The following is a 15,183-nucleotide window of genomic DNA, read 5'->3' on the forward strand; positions in this document are numbered from 1 at the left end:
AAAAGGGAGATTTGGGCCTCCCCTGTGGCGCTGCGGGTTGAGCGCTGTGCTGTGAAGCTGTCCGCAGTCTCTGCAGCACCAGTTCGATCCCCGGCCAGGGAGCAACCTACATGGTGCTGCAGACCTCTCCTGTCTCGCCCGCTGCTCCCCTCAGCAGTGTCTTCGGTTCTGTCTGTCTTCCTGTTCTGCTGCCTGCTCTCTCTGGGGAATTCTCTCACCCTCCCGCACTTCTGACCTGTACCCCAGTTCTTTAAATAAATCTTAAAAAAAAACAAAAACAAAAAAACAAAAAGGGAGACTCTATGGGGACTCCAGAGGAATTACACCTACATCTATAGCAAACCTTAAAGACAGGCCAACATGTAGCTAGACCATCATAATACCTCAGAACTGCTGTTGACTCCGGTTCCTATTACCCAAAATGGTTTTCAACAATTACTAGCCATGCTCAAAGACAAGAGAAAATATAGTTTGAAGAGATAAAGCAAGCACCATACATCCTCACTTAAAGTCATCTAAAGGCTCTTCGAAACTGAATTTAGGGACCTCCCTGGTGGTGCAAAGGGTAAAGTCACACCACTATAAAGCTATCAGCAGCCACTGCAGCATGAGTTTGATCCCTGGCCAAGGAGCTACCCACATGGCGCAGCAGACCTCTCCTGTCTCACCCGCTGCTCCCCTCAGCAGTGTATTTCAGTAGATCTGCCTGTTCTGTTCCCCACTCTGTCTCTGGGGAATCCTCTCATCCCCTGCACCTCTGGCTATACCCCAGCTCTTGTATACATAAATAAATCTTAAAAAAAAAAACCTGAATTTAACCAAAATAACGTATAACAAAACCAATTTTCACCTGACAGGGGGTAGCCTATATTGTCAAAATACTAAAAAGGATGTAAAATAATGGTACCTCATTACAAAGGAAAAAAATGTAGAAAGGGAATAATTTTACCACGGCTGAGTGCTATGAACAAGACTTCAGTTCCTGTGGCATATTCCTGGTCACACAAACATCACCCAACTTCTAAATAAAGACCCCAAACACTTCTACTGCCAACAATTCTAAGTATTTATTCAGTTATTTTCCAATTCTCTTATTCTAGTGCAGAGTCCTCATGGCTGGTGCCTCTCCAGGCAGCTGAAGACACAAGCCAGAACTCAAAATGACATTAAGTGAGGATGTATGGTTCTTGCTTTGTCTCTTCAAATTTTATTTTCTCTTGGATCCCTTCCCACAGGGCACCCTCAACACTCACAGCCATGCAACTCACACAGGGACACCTAACATACATAATCAAACCTAACATTCACATCTTTGGGAGTTGAACTCAGATGAAGTCCAGATTTGGGAATTTCCATGGAGGGAATTTATTTATTTATTTAAAGATTTATTTATTTGTGCATACAAGGACTGGGGTACAGGCCAGAGGTTCAGGGGCTGAGGAGATTCACTGGAGACAGAGTGGGGAACAGAACAGGCAGATTGAAATACACTGCTGAGGGGAGCAGCGGGCCAGACAGGAGAGGTCTGCTGCACCATGTAGGTTGCTCCCTGGCCGGGGATCAAACTTGTGCTGCAGAGGCTGCGGATATCTTCATAGTGCTGTGCTTAACCTCTTGTGCCATGGAGAGTGTTTGAAAGATAACCTGTGTGCAACATAGATTCAACACTGAGCTGAATGAAACAATCAGCCACTAAAGGCAAACACTTTATTATTTCCTGATGTGAGATAGAGAAGACAAATTCACAGTCAGAAAGTGAAATGGTAGCTGCCATGGCTGGGGAGAGGGGAGACATGGGTATTTATTGTTTATCTGTTTTTTAAAATATTTTATTTATTTATTTTTATGTAGAAGAACTGGAATGCAGGCCAGAGGTACGGGGTGGGGGGGGGATTCACCAGAGACGGAGTGGGGAGCAGAACAGGAAGATCTACTGAAATACACTGGGGAGCAGCAGGCAAGACAGGAGAGGTCTGCTGCGCCATGTGTGGGTTAGCTCCCTGGCTGGGGAATTGAACTCAGGCTGTCCCGGTGGGCAGTCACTGTGACAGTGCTGAGATTTAACCCACTAGGGAGGCCCTGGGTATTTATTGTTTAATGACTTTAATCTGGGAAGATGAGAAAATTCCAGAAATGGATGATGATGATGATGGTTGCACACACAGTCAATGTACTTAATACCACTGAACTATAAACTCAAAAATGACTAAAATGGTAAATTATATGCAATATATATCAATATATTACCTATAAAGATTCTCTCCCAAGAAGATGGGTGCGCGTGTCCCCCTCACACCTTCATTTAATTTACTAATCTGATCTCCGCAAAATCCAGACAGATCCTGGAGAAAGACAACGGACTATCACAAACCTAATCAAATAGTATCTCCAGTTGCAGCTGCTGTGTCAGGTGTGTTATCTTCACTGGAGAAGATTAGTTTGGACTCAGGTACATGATATGTGGCCAATGATCTGGTAAATCCACTCCTTTTCAATCCTTATCAAAAAGAAAATCAGAAACAATTCACATGCCTTTGGGATGTGCAACAGTATTCATTTGCAGCCTGGCCCCAGAGCTACGTTAACTCTGCTGTCCTGTCACAAGAGAATCCGAGGAGGCGTGGGCCAGAATATCACACTGGGCCAGTAAATCAATGACATCATGCTAGATGGATCAAATGAACAAGAAGCGTGTGGACAGTTTTGACAATAAGTAGAAAAGAGACAATGGGACATGTTAATCAATTGTCTCCATAGAAGTTCAGGAAAAGGTAGTGAACAGTACCTTGCTGACAGAATTAAGCTTAGAGATTTTAAGATAGGGAGGTTATTGTGGATTTTGCTAGAGGGTCTGTTATAGAGCAGCCCTGATATTGAACGGGTTCCTGGCTGTGGGTCCTCACCCGCTTGGCTTTGGCTTGGGGTAAGGGTGGAGTCCACAAAGCCTGTATGGAATTAGCTTTAGGACATCCTTTTCCCCCTAACAGGTCCAAAGTAACCACTCAGGCCTTTACAATGGAAAAAGATGGAGAAGAAGAGAAGGCAACGGAAGCAGAGGCAGAAGACTCAAAGCACAAGAGGGTTTCAGTCCAGTGTTGGCTGTGAAGGTGGAGGTAGAGGCCACAAGCTGCTGAATGAGTTCGGTCTTATAAACATCCACACCAGGTCTTTTGCTCACTCCCAGAAAGTCAAACTCTGAAACACAAGAATGTCTTTACTGAGGGGATCTTATTCAAATAGCCATTAAGTTTGCTGAGGGTATAGATGCCCCTGCCTCACCCCCACCCCCCAGCTTTCTGGATAGCAAAGAGTGCTGTGATTATATAGGGGGATGCAGAAATGTGAGGGAAGAGGGGATTTGCATTTCCAGATTGGGGGAGGTGCCAGGAAATCTAGGCAACCCGAGTCAAGGTGTTTGACTTTCCCAGTAGGGTGTTTTCTCAGCAATCAGCAGATGCTTATTTCTGATGCCACTATTAACCTTGAATGGGCACAGAGAATTTTATTAGAGATGTCACACCATCAATTTTCTCAGTTCCCAGGAATGCAGTTAATGGCAAGAGGGTAGGGGGATGAGAGAGGCTAGAGTTTAATTCCACTTCTTCCTAATTTTTAGTCTAGGGGAGTTTTTTGGTTGCAAAATCGAGGGGATCTGGATATAGCTTCTAGACAAAGGGAAAACCCTTAGCTGACAGCTAGCAGGGAAACTGGTCTGCACTACAAGAAATCGAATGCTACAAAGAACCTGAATGAGCTAAGGCAACAGTCTTCCTGAGAGTGTTCAGAAAGGAATAAAGCTTTGCTGAGATCATTATTTTAACTTGGTGAGTTCCCTGTCAAATTTCTGTTAGGGGGAAAAGGCAGTCCCAAAGCAAATTCCATACAGGCTTTGTGGACTCCACCCCCACCCCAGGCCAAAGCCAAAGACACTGGGAACTCCAAATCCCATCACCACCAAAGGGAAGGTGGCTGGGACCTGAGGGTGGGGTTAAGCAGCCAGGTGGATACAAAAGGCAGACACGTGGGCTTTGGGGGCTCTCTCCATTTTGGGGCCCTCGGCCAGCTCGCGGCGTCCGTCTAGCTCTGAGAGTGACTTTGGGGTTTCCAGGTCGTCGGATCGGGTAGGACGCATTAAAGACTTTATTTCCCTATTTTCTCCCTGAGTTGTACATTTTCCTTATTTCTTTTTCTCTTGTAAATAAACCTTTTATTAACCCTTTTGCGTGTGTCTGTAGTAGAGTATTCATAAGTCCCTTTAAAGCGCGCGGGTGAGGACCCACAGCCAGGAACCCGTTTAATATCGGGGTTGCTCTATAACATTTCCATCATACAGAACTGCAAGATAAATTCTTGTTGATTTAAGATACTAAGTGTATAGTAATTTGTTAGAGCAGCAGTCAAAAACTATACAGAAATGGGGTAGTTCAGATATATGATAACTGGATTTAGAATGATGAAGGTCAATTGTGACTTTCAGTGCGCTCTTTCAGAAGAGTATGGGGATGAAAACCCATGAGAGCTGAGAAGACAGTGACAACTCCTTCAAGACAAGCAGAGACATGATAAAGAGTGAGGCGTAAAACCAGGAATTCTGATACATTGTCTGAGCCCCAGGGAAAGGGTTCAAGGTGGTGAAATATACTTGTGGGTTCCCCCAACAAGAGGGAACATATGTTAATATACCACAAGTCAGACCACCTCTGATTTGCCAGATGGGTCTACTGCTAACATTTGAGGGGTCTGGAGCAAGGATAAAAATACATGATTTTGGGCACGCAGACCTCGCCTGCTGCGCCCGCTGCTCCCCTCAGCAGTGTATTTCGTCAGTCTGCCTGTTCTGTTCCCCTCTCTGACTCTGGTGAATTCTCTCACCCTCCCGTGCTTCTGACTGTACCCAGTGCTTGTATAAATAAATAAATAAATCTTAAAAAAATAAAAGTACATGATTTTGGTTGATGGTACACATACCTTCTCTCTCCTCCCTGTCTGGACACTTGACCCAATTATGATGCTCTAGTCCAAGTTCTTAGGGGCAGGGACTCCAAGAAGCCACCTTTCCATACTTAACTAAAAGATTCATTTAAAAAAGCCAATTCAGGGCCTCCCTGGTGGCGCAGCGGTTGAGCGCTGGGTTGCGAAGCTACCCGCGGCCTCTATGGCGCCGGTTCGATCCCCGGCTGCTCCCCGGCCACCGGAGGAGGGTCCCACATGGCGCGCAGACCTCTCCTGCCGCCCGCTGCTCCCCTCAGCAGTGTCCTTTGGCCCTTCTGCCTGCTCTGCTCCCCGCTCTGGCTCTGGTGAATTCTCTCACCCTCCCGCGCTTCTGACTGTACCCAGTGCATGTATAAACAATAAATAAATAAATAAATAAACATGCGTCTATATTTTAAAAAAAAAAATAAAAAAAAAAATAAAAAAAAAAATAAAAAAGCCAATTCACCAATACTGGTTTACTGAATGGCCCAGGCTCCAAAACTTGTATTGGCAACATAGAAGCTGGATGTGGTTCTTTTCTAGACTTTCCACATGTCTCCTTAATATACTCACAATTTCCTCCACTTTCTTAAAATTATTTGTGATTACTCTTTTCATGCCTGGGTCTACTAATTTTATCATCTCTGTTATTTCTGGGTCTGTTTCACTGATTGATTTCTCATCATTATGAATTATATTATTCTGCTTCTTTGCATGCCTGGTAAATTTCTAGTGGCTGCAAATACTTTGAATTTTGTCTTGTTCAATACTGAATAGTATTTATTCATGTAAATGTTTTATTAAGATTTATTTATTTATGTGTACAAGAGCTGGGGTGCAGGCCAGAGGTGCAGAGGGCGAGAGGATTCACCAGAGACAGAGTGGGGAGCAGAACAGGCAGATCTACTGAAATACACTGCTGAGGGGAGCAGCAGGTGAGACAGGAGAGGTCTGCTGCACCATGTGGGTTAGCTCCCTGGCTGGGGAGCAAACTCTTTCTGCAGTGGCTGCCTACAGCTTCATAGTGCTGAGACTTAATCCCTTGTGTCACCTCCTTTAATTATTTTTATCTTTGTTCTAAAATATATCAGGCTATTTGGAAAATAAAAAAATGATCCTTCTTTGAAGTCTCTAGGTTTGATTAGTTGTGTCCAGATCAAGTTTTAGTAGAGGGCTGGTGGGGGGGATTATTCTGTCTGTTTCTTTCTAGTGTTCTTTTCTTCACCTCAAATATTTTTCTCTTATGCAGCTCTGGACTGAATGTTTGTGTCCCCACCACTCCCCATTCATATGTTGAAACCTTAACCCCCCAAGGCAATGGTATTTAGAGATGAGTTCTTTGGGAGGTAATTGGGGTTAGGTGAGGTCATGCAGGTGGTGCCTTTATGATGAGAATAACACCCTTATAAAAAGAAGAAAGGTGTGGATCTTCTCCATATTTGCACCATAGAAAAACAAATGAAGGTACAACTGTTATAGAGCAACCCCGATATTAAACGGGTTCCTGGCTGTGGGTCCTCACCCGCGCGCTTTAAAGGGACTTATGAATACTCTACTACAGACACACGCAAAAGGGTTAATAAAAGGTTTATTTACAAGAGAAAAAGAAATAAGGAAAATGTACAACTCAGGGAGAAAATAGGGAAATAAAGTCTTTAATGCGTCCTACCCGATCCGACGACCTGGAAACCCCAAAGTCACTCTCAGAGCTAGACGGACGCCGCAAGCTGGCCGAGGGCCCCAAAATGGAGAGAGACCCCCAAAGCCCACGTGTCTGCCTTTTGTATCCACCTGGCTGCTTAATCCCACCCTCAGGTCCCAGCCACCTTCCCTTTGGTGGTGATGGGATTTGGAGTTCCCAGTGTCTTTGGCTTTGACCTGGGGTGGGGGTGGAGTCCACAAAGCCTGTATGGAATTTGCTTTGGGACTGCCTTTTCCCCCTAACAATTCCCCCCTTTCACTTTTTGCCACCATTTCCATGGTGATGAAGATCAAATATATGGAGGTTGGGATGCAGTCTCAGATGAACGTTTTGTCAGGTTCCAGTGTGAAAGAAAACCAGTCTCTCCAGGTATTTGTCCATTGTGGAAAGCAAAAGGCTAACAGAAGTAAGGAGATGACTCCTTTTAATTGAAAGTTAATTACTGATATTTTGATTTTGCTTTTTCAGGTTCTATTCCAGGAAACCCAAGGAGTGCCTGCTTGGTGGCTAACAAGAGATGACTCCTTTTGCTTAAAAGTTAACTGTTACTTTTATTCTTTCAGTTGCTGTACAGAATACCCCAGGATTGACTTCTAACAAAAAGTCTTCAACACTTAAAACCCTAATGTGATAAACAAGGTCATGTAACTCTTGTGATTAATAAAACTTTTCCTTCCTATTTCCAAAGTCTTAGGTTTGTAGGATGACAACTGGAAGTTTTTCTGCCAGCAACACTCCACATTTTTTTTGGACTTTGACATTTTTTTTCTGAGCCTATGGAGTAAAACTGCAGTTACATAACATATTCTATGTGGCAAAACTAAAAAAAAAAACCTGTCTTTGTCTATACGTTGTATGTCTGTATGTCCTTGTGTCTAACTGTCTTGACCTCCAGTGATTGACAGATTGGTATACATGGTGCCCATAGACGTTGAAAAAAAAAAAAAGAGTTTCCGGTTATGAGAAAAACAAAAAGTTATGGTTTGATTGTCAACATTGTGCTACTGAACTAAGCCGGTGCCTTCATAGAGATTGAATATTGTTGTTTCTGTTAATTTTCTGATATTTATGGCAAAGCTTCCCAAAAATCTAAATTCAAGTACAAATTTGGTGGCCTGTCATTTGACTGATGCAAGGAAATTTTGTGGAACCTCAGTAGAGCTCCTGAGACACTCCACGAAGTTTCTCCTTTTCCTCCTGGGAAAGCATTACATGAATTTGTTCTATTTGGCTTTTACCTAATGAAGTAAAACTGGAAGGGAAGCATTGTCACTTGGGAAAATGGTAAAACTTTGGTGTATACAGAATGTTAACAGTGGTTTTCTAAAATGTGTATTTAAAAAAAAAAAAACAACCTCTTAGTATCTGGTATGTATTTAAATTGTCACTGGTGATTGTCACCTTGTAATATTGTATAATTCAATTGTTTCATATCTACAGAAATTGTATCTGGCAATATAGGGAGAAAAGGTCTCAACAGATTCCTATTGATGGAACTGTTGAGATAAAAAAACTTTACTAAGGACTGAATAGACTTGGAAATACACCTCATATTTACTAAGTTTTCCTTGACATAATAATACTGATGATTTTTTTGCATTTTGCTCTAAATCCACAAAGTTTTCTTGTTTTGGTGACCAGGATCTGCAGCAAGGTTGTAATTTTTTTTTTTCCAACAAAGCTAACTTGTGTTTGCATTTTCTCTCCCCTTGATACCAACACGGCATAAAATAGTGGTAGTAATCTTTTACTACTTATCTCAGAGTCTGTTTTTGCATAACTTCCATAGGGATTTTGTTTAAACTGAAAAAAATTGGACATAAGTTTCATTGTGTGGCTTTGTGTGGAGCTCCTCCAGAAAGTTGAAACAGAGCTGAACCAAGAAGAGGAGAACCTGTTTGCTTTGTTCGTAGGGTTCCAGACACCTCCAAAGAAGGTGAGGAAGCTTGCCTCCATTGGCAGGACTGGACAACCCGGCCAACGAAAAGTCCCTGGTACCCTCAAGAAGAGGAAAGCCCAGGTGGAGTCTGATGAGACCAACTTTGTACCTGAAGCCTGCATCGACTGGATGCCAACGGTTCGCTCTGATCCTATATGGAGTATTTCAACAAAGCCAGCTAGAAATTGCTGTTGGTTGTTTCTGCCCTGTGATTTTATGCAAAAATGGGAAAAATGGTTTAAAGGTAGATTTAATTTGCAAACTTTTGCTATGCTGTTAAAGTTTGGGATCAAGGTTGAGAGAATTCGTTTTTGCATAAGTTGAACCATTTTAACATTTTTTCCCTGTGATTTTGATATATTTGCTATCTTGTTTTAGCCAATGCTCCAACTTTTTTTCTTTTGGCTTGGATAATGGACTATTTTTCAGTAATGAAACTGTCATACTGGACATTCATGGACAATGCTGCTGACTAATTGTTGCTTCTCTTACACACATTGGAACCCTGAAAAAAGACTGTCTCCTAAGACTACACCCTGAGATCTGTGCCACCATAGATATGGTGGAATAAAAATTAAAAGGGGGGATTGTAACAGGGTGGTCCCCAGAAAAGGGGGAGGTTCCCTGCCCCACCCAAGGGAGGGTGGAGCTGAGCAGGGAGAGGAGAAGCGGCAGAAGAGACTGAGGAAGGAAGGAAGCAGGATGGAGCCAGGAGACCTGCAGGAGGCGCATGGAGCCTAGAGACAAGTGAAGAAACTGCGCTTGTCTTTTGGTCGTGGACTGGGTGACACAGATGTGGGTGAGACCCGTGGGGAGGTGACAATGGCAGCTTTTATCTTGATGTTGATTTTGCTCTTTTCCTTCCGGGCTTGTCCAGTTGTTTGTGACCCTTTTCTGTGGGTCCCCACTGGAAGATGCTTTAGACTTGTAGCAGGCTTTGGGGCCTTGTTCTGGGCCAATCCCATTTGGATGGACTTTTACCCACGAGGGGATGGGTAACTCTGGATGTTTCATTTAGAAACTAGACTAGAAACTAGAAACTAGACTCTTTGCCTTACCTGTATTGTTTCCTAGTTTTATTAAAGTTCCTTCCCATTAAAGTCTCCTATGTTTTGTGCTGATGTGGCGGATGGCAGAACCCATTTAGAATAGGCAGGTTTGCAGGGTTTGGGCTGACCCTCTCCCTGTCCTATAACACAACCAAGAAAAGGTTTCTTGCCAAGAACCAGCCAGTTACCTTAATGGCAAACTTCCAGTCTCCAAAACTGTGAGAAATAAATGTTGACTGTTTAAGTCGCCCAATCCAGTGTTTTGTTTTGGCAGCCTGAGCTAATACACCCTTGTTACTGGTGGGTACTGAGCTGGGCCCTCAAGGGGTGCCCTCTGCAGATCTTCAGAGCTCTCTCCATCTGGCTGTCGACTCTCTGGTCAGCCCCACAAATTCCAGTTGTCTTAACCTTCTCAGACACTGGCGCTGTGTCTCTACTTTGTTTGGGTGCTCCCTCCCTGCACCGCGGCTGGGAAATTCTCCCCAGGCAGTACGCTCAGTAATCTTAGGGCTTGCCATGTTTGTTTTTCTTCTCTGTGCTCCTGTTGTGCAATGCTTAAACACTTCGTTTTTTAAAAAGATTTATTTATTTATGCATACAAGAACTGGGGTGTAGGCCAGAGGTATGGGGAGGTGAGATGATTCACCAGAGACAGAGTGGGGAGCAGAACAGGCAGATCTACTGAAATACACTGCTGCAGTGGCTGGTGATAGCGTGATAACTCTGTCTTTAACCCCTTCACCACCATGGAGGCCCCTGCTTAAACACTTCTGTTTCTTAGTCTCAGTGCAATGAATCTAATGACGGCCACTGCAGCACGAGTTCGATCCCCGACCAGGGAGCTGACCCACATATGGCACAGCAGACATCTCCTGTCTCATCCGCTGCTCCCCTCAGCAGTGCATTTCAGTCAATCTGCCTGTTCTGCTCCTCACTCTGTCTCTGGTGAATCTTCTCACCTCTCCACACCTCTGGCCTATCCCCAGCTCTTGTTTGCATAAATAAATAAATCTTTAAAAAAAAAACCTTCTGTTTCACATATTTTGTCTAGTAATTTCATTGTAAAGGGAGAAGGTTAAATCTGAGCCCTGTTGCTTCATCATGCCCAGAAAGAGAAGTCTTAGGGAATGTTGGTAAAGTAAGTTTAGTCTGGAGACTCAGAGCATGCACCAATAACTGGTAGGGAAAGACTTCCCTCATTTTTCTTTTTATTTCAAAAATTCTTGGGCAATTTGTGCCCCTTTCTCTTTCATATGATTTATATAACCAATTAATGAATTCCTTTTTATAAGTTCTGTTAGAATTTGGATTGGGATTGAAAGAAATTTTGTACTAATATGAGATATAATTGATATCCTTATATTTGCATATACTTTGCCCTTGGATGGGTAAACTGAATATCACAAAATAATATTTCTCACCAGCTGAATGCTGTGAAAGGCCTTCAAGGGAAAACATGATATGATTGGATCGTGTATTTGAAGACCCAGCAGAGGACATGCTGACTAATTCAAGGTCGGTAAGCTGGAAAAAGTGGGAACTCCACTGGTTGAAAACATTCTAAATTCTAAAGATTAAAGTGATAGAGTAATTTCTGGGGCAGTTTGTTAAATGAGAAGCTGGAGAGAAGTATTTACAGTTCTCTACCATTTAAGGGAGAAACAGACACATCCTACGTGTGTGTATACACATGTGCATAAACCTGCAACTACTGAAAATTAAGAATGCAAAGTTAATTAACTATAAAAGCAGTTTTCAATGACGTCCTATGGGAGAAGTAGTGGATAAGTAGAGACAGAGCAAGACTTTTCTGAATATATCTTGTTATAGATTTGACTTTAAAACAATATATATATGTATAGATAGATAAATATTACATAGTGAGATGTCAAACTTATATTTTTTAAAAGGAAATCTCAAAAAATTGAAATTAAACAAATGAAACCAACTAACTGGAATGAGGTTGGAGGAACAGCTAAACAGCATCTATTTAAAGTGACTTTTAAAGCACAGTAATTTGAAAATCCATCCCTAGTGGGATATGCCCTAAGGGCAAAAAAAAGAATTCAAACAGTATCTTAAGCTGCTCTCAGAAACCTCATGTTTTAGATGGGATATGGAGACCATTATTTTAAGACTGCATGTATGAGAGTGTTCTGAAGTAAATGAGTAATTCTGCTGGGACTGTCACCTGGCATTTTTTCAATGTGACAGAGAGGGGATAATGAGTTTAGTAGAAATCTTACAGAGTTTCATTTGATTTGGAAGTATTAGTTTAAACTCATGACATATGTAATCTTTAAAACAAACACTATTTTCTACTCTGTCCAGTGAAAAAGTCCAGAAACAGTGACTAAGCCAATAACATCCAGTTCCCAGAGGATGTTCCCAAGTTCCATTTTCCCTAGAAGGACACAGGGCCCCTGTGATTACAGCTTTCCCGATCTAGGCCAGGAAACATAGCAACTGCTCTGAGCAGCTCAGCTTCCTGCTCTATGGTGTAACCTCAAAGAGCCCCAGGGTTGGGTCCAAAGAACTCTTGAGCCAATCTGAAGAGGCTGTCACAGATCACTGAAACATAAAAAAAAGTCACTATAAGCCAATGAAACACATCCAGTATGATTATGTCCAAAACAAACAACAAAACTTAGCGGTGACCTTAGAGCCTTCTAGGAAACCAGCTCATATGAAATTCAACCTTTATCTTATTTGTGCATAGTCTGTACGTCCATGTACCTAGTTGGTTGAAATGGGTACAGCATCTTTGTAATAGAAACTTCTCAAGCTGCTCCCATTAATAAAGAATGATTCTTGTGCCTCCTTATATGAAAAATATTTGCCAGAGAATTGAACCTGAGTCTTGTCAAACTTCATAATCTAACCACCAATATGCAGAAATTACACTGGACAGAGGAATACATTACAGGACACCACAGCAGTGCAATTTCTACATTCAGGCTAAGGAAGTGGTATTGGACAAACAACCCATCCTCTTTAGTAAATTGCATAGCAGAGGGGGAGTACATAGATTTAAAAAATTTAAAGACCTATCACCACTGGCTGCAATTTATGCTCTTTTTTGATACTAAGTCTAACAAATAAACCAAATAATGATGAGAAAATGGGGAATTTAAACAGTGACTAGACATACAACTGTATTTTCAAGAACATGTTGATTTTTTAAGTTGGAATAATGCCATTTCTTTTTTAAAGAAATAAATGCTGACATTTTACAGATTAAGATAATAACAATTCTCCCCTTAGATAAATATACTCAATTCCATTTAGTATCCCAATAGTTGTCTTGTTTAGAAAGGTGGATAAAATTATTGAAAAATTCACATGGAAATGTAAGTGCCTGCATAGCAAAGAAAATTGTGAAGATGATAAATAATGAGTGACTTGCTCAAACCGAAAGCCACTCTAATAAAAATCACTGTAACAAACAACATAGTGTTGGCATAAGAGTAGACAAATCAGTGAAATAAGAGCAGATCCAAAAATAGATCTCAGTATATATCATAATTTAATATGTGACAAAGGTAGTATTTCAATTCTGTGGGAAAGAATGGTTTATTTAATAAATAGTGCTGGCATAAGTGGCTATTCATCTAGAACAAAATGAACTTGTATCCTAATTTTACAACAAATCCAAAAATAAATTCCAAGTGTATTAAAAACTTAAATGTAAATAATAAATCTTAGGACATTTAGGTGACTACCTGAAAATGTAGGGGACAGACAACACCTTATAAACTAAATCAGAAACCTGGAAAGTATATAATATGAACATATTTGGTCATAAAAACAACAAAAATTTAAAACTTTTACATGGTGAGAGATACCATAAAGTCAAGCCAAACTATCCATTGAGAGAACCATGTGCAATGCAAATAATAAAAGGTTAATATTTCTCATATTTAACAATCATTTTACAAAATGGTAAGATAAGCCCTTCTCATGTTTAAAAAGAACAAGGAACACAAACAGGCAATTCATAAAAGAGCACATCAAAATAGTTAATAAATATATTCAAAGGTACCAAACTCACTAACATTCAGGGAACTGCAAATTAAAATAATAATAAGACTATACTTTGTACCCACCAGACTGGCAAAAAAATAAAGAGTGATGTTATTTATTACAATCTCATGCATTGCTTGTGAATTGTTTTATCTCATGAATTGCAGTGAATTGTTTTATTGCCTTTGGGGAGAAAAAGAAGTCTAGCAGCATCCATTAAAATAAAGAATCCATATACCCTTCGACCAGATGATTATACTCTTGGGAATGAGCCATGAGAAATCAAAGATACAATGTAGAAGCTGTGTGTGTGAACTAGTTACTGCAGGAATACAGTAGCAAACAAAAACAAAGTGAATATGCTTTCATACCCATAAGGAAATGGTCCAGTAAATTGTGTGCATATATCTTCATTGTAAAATACATTTGCAAAATACTATGCAGCTATTAAGAAGGAATTAGAACCCAGTAAATTAGAAAGATTTCTCCAAGATTTTTAGTGAGAAAGACTGAGAATTATGTGTATTATGGTTCTCAGGGATAAGCTAGTATATATGTATAAGTGTGTGTATATGTGTTAATCTATATGTTTGCAAACTTTTGTTTGGTTGTGATTACAGGATTTTGAGGGAAAAGTATGAAACGTTCTACATGGTTGGTAACAGAAAGTATACCAGGTTGGGATGATGAGATTTGGGTAGCTCCTAGAAAAAGATAGAAGAAACTGTTTTGAACTAACATAACAAAAACATATTAATATATATCATTAGGTATATACATTACCATACATGTATAATATATGCATATTACAGAGAGTATTCTTGCTCTAAGTTTATATGTAAACATACATAAATTTGATCAGACTCCTTCATAGAAGTGTTATAGGGCAGCCCCTATATTGAACGGGTTGCCTGGCTGTGGGTCCTCACCCACGCGCTTAAAAGGGACTTACTAACACTCCACTACAGGCACACACAAAAGGTTAGTAAAAGGTTTATTTACAAGGGAAAAGGAAATAAGGAAAATGTACAACTCAGGGAGAAAATAGGGAAATAAAGTCTTTAATGCGTCCTACCTGATCCGCCGACCTGGAAACCCAAAGGCACTCTCCGAGCTGGCCGGACGCTGCGAGCTGGCGGAGAGTCAAAATGGGGGACCCCCCCTCCAAAGCCCACGTGTCTGGCTTTATTCCAACCTGGCTGCTTAACCCCACCCTCAGGTCCCAGCCACCTTCCCTTGGGTGGTGATGGGATTTGGAGTTCCCAGTATCTTTGGCTTTGGCCTGGGGTGGGGGTGGAGTCCACAAAGCCTGTATGGAATTAGCTTTAGGACATCCTTTTCCACCTAACAGAAGGAGGCATGGATTTCCAGGGCATACAATTCCTCTATCCATTGCCTTCTTAGGAATTATGCAGTAGTGCTATTTTGATTCCATCATTCTTTGTTTCCTGTTAGCTGGAACAGTTGGGGGAGAGAGAGAGTGAGAGAGAGAAGTT

This window comes from Talpa occidentalis, unplaced genomic scaffold, assembly GCF_014898055.3.
Source record: "Talpa occidentalis isolate TD23 unplaced genomic scaffold, MPIMG_talOcc4v2.1 talOcc4.6, whole genome shotgun sequence".
In the NCBI taxonomy this organism is placed as follows: Eukaryota; Metazoa; Chordata; class Mammalia; order Eulipotyphla; family Talpidae; genus Talpa; species Talpa occidentalis.